General features: G+C 40.3%; 1 long non-coding RNA gene across 1 annotated transcript; it reads left to right on the top strand.

Moving 5' to 3' along the window:
- The first annotated feature begins 1,678 nt into the window (after positions 1–1,678).
- LOC146360918 (uncharacterized) lies at positions 1,679–7,518 on the top strand. Its single transcript, XR_014799517.1, has 2 exons — positions 1,679–7,286; positions 7,369–7,518. It is a non-coding gene; the product is annotated as an uncharacterized LOC146360918 (long non-coding RNA).
- The last annotated feature ends 580 nt before the right edge of the window (positions 7,519–8,098 follow it).

The raw sequence follows: 8,098 nt of genomic DNA, 5'->3' as shown, positions 1-8,098 counted from the left end.
TGTTACAAAAATACCCAAAGCTTGACTTTTTTCACTGGTTTAACCAAAAAACATTTTAATATAAAATAAATTTTGATTTTGAGATGGGGGCAAATGCAAAAATGTTAATTCATTTCCAAGGTTTTAACCCTCACACCTGAGACACTCTATTTGGTCAGCCTGCTGCCCCAAAGGCTTCTCTCTGCATTCAGTGAAAGTGATGAAATACAACTTAAACACACCTCATTAAAATGAAATGCATTAAGCTGGAATAATTCCACCATCCGTAAAGTAGAAACATAGATTTGGCTCTAAAAAGCCATTTAATAGATAATATATCACCAGCTCAGGATCTTCAAGCATCACTTTTAGCTTAATTCAATACTGTTAGAGCCAAAAGATGCCAGCAATCACTAAATCACATCTTGATCTTTGCTATCGATCTCCATGGATCTATTTTCTTCCGTTGATCAAAATCAGGGTCATGGGAGGGTTGGAGCCTCTCCTTGGACCAGTTGTCAGTCTGTCGCAGGGCTAAATCTCTCTAAAAATTAATGAAATAAAAATAAAAAAGCAGAAAAGGAGTTTCTGGGATGCAGCGCCTACCAAAAACCTGAATGGAGACCAGATTAGTGAGGAGCTGCTTAAAGAGCCTACACATACAGTGTGAAAAGTACTGATCAAATAAATGTATGTGAGCTAGTATTAGTGTTGAAACAGAAAGAACATAATATATAATTCCCTTTGCTGATACCAGTATGATACAGTATGATACAACCCCCCCACCCCCACCCACACACACACACACACACACACACCAGAAAAATACGAAAGTACCAAAATGGCATTCACTGTATTGCATTGCTGGAAGGATACAGGGGTGTATCCGGAGGGGGGCACCGGGTGGCACTGGTCCCTCCAAAATGTTTATGCAATATAAAACTATTTTTATATTGTTCTGCAATGCTGCTTTATGTCCATCCTATTAGGACACATGAGCCAGAAACTGTGCCCAATGTTTTCTATGCACCTGGAAGAAGAAAAAATATGTGTTGCCAGATTTAGTTGACCTAGTGTGGAAATGAGTTATAAAAACAGTTGGAACAGAAGCATCATCACACTGGGTTCCGCCAGCTACGAGGGGAGGGGAAGCTTCAAAGGACCCTGCAATGTAACTGAAGTTTAATTATAATGTGTTAGGTGCTAATTTCAAGTTACTCAAGTTTTACAGCTCAGTCCTCAGCTGCCTAAAGCCCACCTTCATCCAGCTGTAGCTTGGCTTATAACCTCCACAGCACATCAAAGAGGATAATTAATTGGATCAATATGTTCCAAAGTGAGCTGATGTGAGGAATTTACTTCAGTTTCAGTGACACATGTACATCCAGATGTGTGCCGTATATAGGCTGGATGTGAAACAAACAGGTCAGGGCTCCTTATATATTGGCGTGAGGAGCTTTCCTTCCGCTCAGTCTAAGCAGCCAGGAGGTCAGTTCAATACCAGAAGGGAATCACTAACACACGTGCACCATCTGTTGACCCACTTAGCCCATCTGTACAGCAGAAACGGCACACACACGCACAAAGGTACATTGCTGGCATTAGAAAGCGACAGAGTTGGTAACAGGTCACTGCTCCATCTTTATCTCAGAAGTGAGACAGCCTTTTGTGGTGTCATCAAAAAGTTGCTCACATTTACGGGGGGGGGAATCAAGCTGGCCACCATGCACTGAGATGTTTTATTTCCTGTTTGTTCTTTTTTTAAACTGGTTTTGGGATTCAATTCAACTCAGTTTTTCTTTATATTGTAAGATGAAGACCCGGCAACAATAGAGAGAACACCCAAACAATCAATCAAAGGACCCCTTTTGAGCATGCACTTGGCAACAGCGGGAAGGAAAAACTCCCTTTTAACAGGAAAAGCCTTCTGGTTTTTCATCTGCTTAATCTTGGAGTAATTTGACAGTTATTTGGACCTGTGGATAAGTAAGTATAAACTTACAGCATCAAAAAATGTGAATATATTTTATTTTCTATAATAATTCCTTACACAAAAGCAAACCATTCTGTCAGCATAACAAAGTCAAATAAACAGGACATACATTCCTCTTTTTCCCTTCAGGGCATGATGAAATTATACCAATTATTTACTGTTGCTGCATACATAGATGCAGGGTTCTAAGCCATGCTGTACTCTCTGAGTCATTTCATAAATATTCCACATAATGTCTTGACTGAAACAGTGACAACAAGGTTTGTTTTCCTATTTGGGGATTCAGAGCATGGCTGACTGGAGAGCCATCAGAGCATCGTACTCAGGAGGGGGTTTCAACAAAGGGAAGTCTAAGTGGAAATTAAATATTTGTTAACACATTTTTTCTGTAGAATTGTCAGAACAAAGACGGGGATGTTTTACATAATATGCTCTACCAGGCAGATGGGTCCATTATCAACAACAACTACCCACTTCCTCGCTCAGTCCCACGAGGACTTTCCTTATATAACGCAGAGGAATCAGAGGAGTCAAAGGGTATGATAGCTGAGGGAAGATAGAAAGTGCAGACAGTGCAATGTCCTGAGGGAGGAATCACTGTAAGCATATTATCATATTAAAGGACAAATAAGTCAAATTTGATGATATTTAAGAGACTGGGTTGCTTCTAGCCCATGTACAAAATATTCATGACCTATTTGCGTGTAAAAGTACAATCTGGCTACGCTTTCTTTTTTTTCCATGCTGAAAGCTTTATTTCCTTTTTTATATCACATCACAATTTGGAGGCTTTTCTAAGCAGAATCAATTGAATATTTTTGGTAACTTTAGTGTATAAGTACTCACTGCATTACATAAAATCTTAACATTAAAAAATATTTGTATCACAGTACTGTGCAAAAGGCTAGAGCCACCCATTATTTCTGTATATTGTGTTAGAAAAATGGGAAATATAAGCAGCAATTTATTGAAACATGTACAAACATAGATGTAAATATAGCATATAAGGTAAAAACAGGGCCTCTACAACTGCCAAGCCAGGGCTGCTGGTGTTACATTGTGTGTTTCTATATCCAAGCAGTGGTTTTGGGATCATTGTCATGCTGAAAAATGAAGAAATTCCCAATCAGACACTTTCCAGGCATTATTCCATTGTGGATAAAAATCCTGTTGTACTTTTCAGCATTCATAATTCCATCAATTTTAACAAGATCTCCAGCATCACTGTGTGTAAATCATGACACTGCTATTCACAGATGGCTATAGACACTCACTGTCGTGTCTCTCTTCTGACATATTCATCTATAAGCCCTGTTGCCACTGATTTTCAGTACAGTTCTTGTGTAATTTGGCATACATCAACTCAAAGTCCAGGTGCTTCTCTCAAGTCTTGTATCATGTTTTTGCTGTCCTATTTCTTATCTAAGAAATAGGACATGACTTTGTTCTCAATTTGTCCAGTTTCCTCTGATTTTTTAAAGGACACACGGCACAACATGCAGCATAAAAGTGAGGGGAGTAACTCCCTGGAAACAAACTATGAAGAAATTCGGGATTTGAAACTTTTGCACACTGCTGTATATTACATTTTATATCTTTTAGAATTATTGACATGGTCATGGCAATAACTATTTGTGTAGTGATGTGCCTAAAATGAACTGCAGAAAAAAATTAAACTGCAGTGAGAGCTGGAGTCACAGATTTCATTCTGTCATTATGGCTTCTTCAGTCTGTTAGACAAGCCACTTGGATATAGAAAACTGCACTTGTATGATTGTGTGTGTGATCAAATGAATGAGACTTATTAGTAGTAAGAAGCACTTTTCTACTTCCAACTGTTTACCATTCAGTACTGGGGGAAATAACACCCTCTGAAATCTTGGCAGCTTTCAAAGGTAGCCCATGTTAGTTAGCAGTAAACAAGCTTTTAAAATAAGAGTGATGACGCTAGTTCACCAGTAAAATGGTGTTAGGTTCCAAAAGTAAAAACAACAACAATAGAATTTTCTTAAAAATGCCAAAAAATTAATTGCCGCATATAGTAGGCATTGTTTGGAATACATTGCTCAAGGGTAAGTTAATACTATGGTCTCCTACTGATGTAAAGGAAACAATAGAATTTAATAAATGCTTTTGTTAAACACACTTGCTAGCATTAGCTGCTAACTTTGCACTCCACACTTCTATCCAAATTTGATCACTTCCACATAAAAAAAACACATTAAAAAAACCCATCAAGGTCATGGCCAACATGCAGAAGGTGAAGCTTTAAAAATAGAATTAGCTGCGTACTTCTACTCTCAGTGGATTGAAATGGTGAAGTACAGAGTCATTCAATAGGCTGTTTATTTTCATCCGCTTTCTCTTCTCAAGTTATGAAAGACTGGAACGTATCCCAGTTTACAATGGGCACCAAATCCCTAAATAACTGGCTAAAATAATCAAGCTAACCCTTTGGCTTGGTTGTGTTGTGGTCATGGTATTTTCCCAGATCTGTGCACTAACTTTGGTCAATATGTGTTGGCCATGTCATTCACAGGATCCATGACTGTGTGAGTTTGCACTGACTATTGCCAATTACGCCAAGCAGATGGACTAGATATGATTGAGGGAATCCTCGGCTGCATGGAAACAGGGGTTATATTGTGTCCCAACCTTCCCATGTCCTGTCTGTTTTTGGCATCGCTCCTCTCTCTCCTCATTTTTCCTTCCCACCAATGTAATGCAACTCCACAACAGAAGCTGGCATTTCCATTCTGCCTCTGCGTGCCCAGTCTTCTGTGGCTTTTTCTACTGGCCATATTACTGGATATGCACATGCCGCTTCCCTAAGCCGTCATGACCTCTGGCAATGCCTGGGGGCATTAGAACATGTGCAGTCGGGGGGAAGGGGTGAGCATGTCTTCGTCGAAACATCTTCCATGCCAGCTTCTTCTTGCTGACTCCCTCGACCCCTTGGCTCGCCTTTAATTATCCTATACATGCTGTGCTAACAGCAGGCCGCGAGACTCAGCTGTGAGAAGCAAACAAGCAAGCTGACCTGGAAAAAGCATGCCTTTACACTTATGGGCCCAGAGGGTTTAAAGGCCACTATATAGGAGAGCACGCCGGGCAGAGCTGAAAGCATTGGCAATATTGCTCCCATCAGCCCTTGCTGTGTTTGTTTGCCATGAGCTGCTGTTTTGAAACTCGTGTGCATGTCTTGGACGCTTGCTTTCACATGAAAATTGGAGCTGTGCTGCGGTTTCACCAAAGACTTTGCTTTTCTCAACTAAATCCAGATATTACAGCAGTAAGTGAAGGACTCAGAGGACACATAAAGACCTTTGAGCATCCTCTTGGCTCTCATTCTCATTAGATAAGGGACTGAATGCTTGCAACACTCCATTTTACAAGGGGCTATTTCCTATGGCTTCCTCCTTCAAGCGTGCGTAGTAATTTAATTAAGCCAACTGACTTTTCTAAAGGGCAACTGCTAAAACCAACATAATTAATAAAATGGGTGACTCCTCTGCTCTTTGTTGCTCTTTGTTCCCCTCGCCTCATTTGAGTGGCTCAGCACAATCCCCTCGCGGCCCCCCAACTTGATTTGCATTTAGAAAAGTCAAATCTGGCCTTTCTCCTGTAATTATTCATAAACTTTAGGTACACGGTAAATAGCACACAAAGAGCTCAGCGAGCAGAGTTCTGAGAAAACTTCTCTTTCAGAAGTTTGTATAAGTGAAAGCCACATAAGAGGCTTAACATGAGAAGAAAAATAATGGAGCTTCACGGGCACGGAGAAATCATTTCTAGGTGCTCTTTCACGCAAAAGCACTCCGCGCTACACTGTGATCACAATGTTTTTTGGGAGGTTTTTTTTGTTCGTGTGTCATTGGGAGTCTACTTATTCTTTCCAAATGTCAGCATTTAACCGATGATGCTGCTTGCAAAACGTTGGCTCCTCTTTGGGATTTCTCTCTAAAGCTGAGGGTTATTAGCAGGCTGGCTGTGGCTTGTAAGATGGCTCCGGGGTCCCATAGGACAGTTCAAAGTGTAACGAGGTTAATTAGCAGGAATCATGACCTAGACTAAAGAAAAATGTTATAATGTATATTATAACAATGGTGGGTAATTTAGAACCTTTTAATTGGAGACTTTAGACAAAGAACTCCATAAGTCAGACAGTATACTTTTATCAATCTGTTCCAAGTACGGGCTTGAATAGAAAGGACATTTCAAGGCCATCGCCAATACCTCTTGGGGGATACTCACTACTGAAGGGAATTTATATTTTTGTGAGGTGTCTTTTTAGTTGTACCATAAAGAAAACCTCATATAAAACTTGTATCTATTCAAAATGCAAGGGAAGCAAGCCAATTATACAATTTGAAAAAACAAAATACCAAAAACCACACACATACACACAAATATTTAGCCATGAAAATGAATAGTCTGTTGCTTGGTTTCCACCAGACAAGTTATTAAATCCAGCAGGCCTGGAGGGTATTACCACTGTCTACCACTAAAACTGCCAACTGTGTGACAAAGTTGGAGCAAATACCTTAGATGCAGATTTGCAAGGAGATAGCCCATATGGAAAAGATATATATAAATCTTATAACGTTTGTATCTGTCTTGTGTGAAACTTGTATGAAAAGCATACAAGAGTGAAATGAGAGTAATGAGAAAGTGGCCACTTTCATGAGTAAATCATATAAGCCTTATATGATTCACTATATGAAGTAGGCCACATCTTATGCAAGTCTTTTCTAAGTTTTTACTATTTCTTTTCCATATGGGAGAGCAGGGAATCTAATCCTCTTGTCATTAAGATCACATGTGGATCAAATTAATTTATGAATGAATAAAAATGTTCATTCATAACATTTTCATGGTTCATTGTTTTCATATTTAAACATTATTTAACTCAAATTCAGGTTGGCTAATAACATACATATGCTAGCTTAATGACTAGCTTAAAGAAGAGGGGGGGAAAGCAACATAATATAAAGATGAATAACTAAATGCTGCTAGTCTAGACTTAACTGTGGGGAGAAACTGTCAGGGTCCTGGGTCTGAGCGACCCAGGATCCCTGAGCAGTTATGGACTAATATTATAATATATATTTTGTATTGCTGTCCCTCGTTATCCCTGCTTGTATGTGTGTGTATGTGTTTCTGCCGGCGCCTTCAGGCCTGGTGGGTGTGGCCCTGCTGGCGGACTGGCCACACCCAAAGCCACACACCTGCTGCTGATCAGGCCTCGTCGGGGGAGCTACTTAAGAGAGTCTTGGAGCTCCCACCGACGCGGGATCATTTCGTGAGACTTCCCGTCAGTTCTCCAGCTGGTCTGTTTGTGAGTGTGAGCTTACCAAGTGAACTGAGGGTACTAACTACTGCCTCTATTTTCCCAGGACAGATTGCTGGATGAGAGGGCAGCAGTCACAGAGTGCACTGGCACGAGGGAGCAGACACATGAGCACAAACACTGGGAGAAGACGGGGATGTGTTATTGTTGTGTATCAGTTCCATCACTGTAAATAAACGCACTGCTTGTACATAGAGCACCGCGCCTGGGTCCTCCTTCCCCACACCCCCCACGGTTTGCCATGCCAAACCGTGACAGAAACACTTGAATGATGTAATTTCTTCTTACTTTTTTGTTTGTTTGCTTGACATTTTCTATTTGCTAACTTAGTAAGCAGAGTAGCCTGGTGTGTTGAGCTTTGCTAGCCATGATTTGACCGATCATGACTGAAAATCAGTGGCTGGGAGTCAGACTTGAAAGGACCTGTTTAGCTCACCATTCTCATCCTTACGAATGGCACTGAATGATAAAAGTGACATCACATCCACTGGAGAAGACCGCAAATCTAGTGCTTAAATGTAGCACTCATTTGCTATCAAGCTAAAAAATGTAAAAGCTAGCTTTAACAGTATTAACAGTTATAACTTTGTCTTTTGCATTATTAAACATGGTCTTTGCCATTTCTGGGGTAACCCTTTATAAGGGTTTGTAACCAATAATGAAGAACAATGCTGTTTAGAGTGGCCCTCCTATGAATTTTTGCCTAGGACCACTAACAGACTCTAGGATAGCCCTTGCTATTGGAAGGGTCAGTAAGTATTTGTGTAGGGTTCTCA

Source organism: Perissodus microlepis, chromosome 23 (assembly GCF_051167445.1).
Source record: "Perissodus microlepis isolate ML-2025 ecotype Zambia chromosome 23, ASM5116744v1, whole genome shotgun sequence".
NCBI lineage: Eukaryota > Metazoa > Chordata > Actinopteri > Cichliformes > Cichlidae > Perissodus > Perissodus microlepis.
The sequence above is the reverse complement of the archived record's forward strand: the minus strand, read 5'-3'. Positions and strand labels throughout refer to the sequence as shown.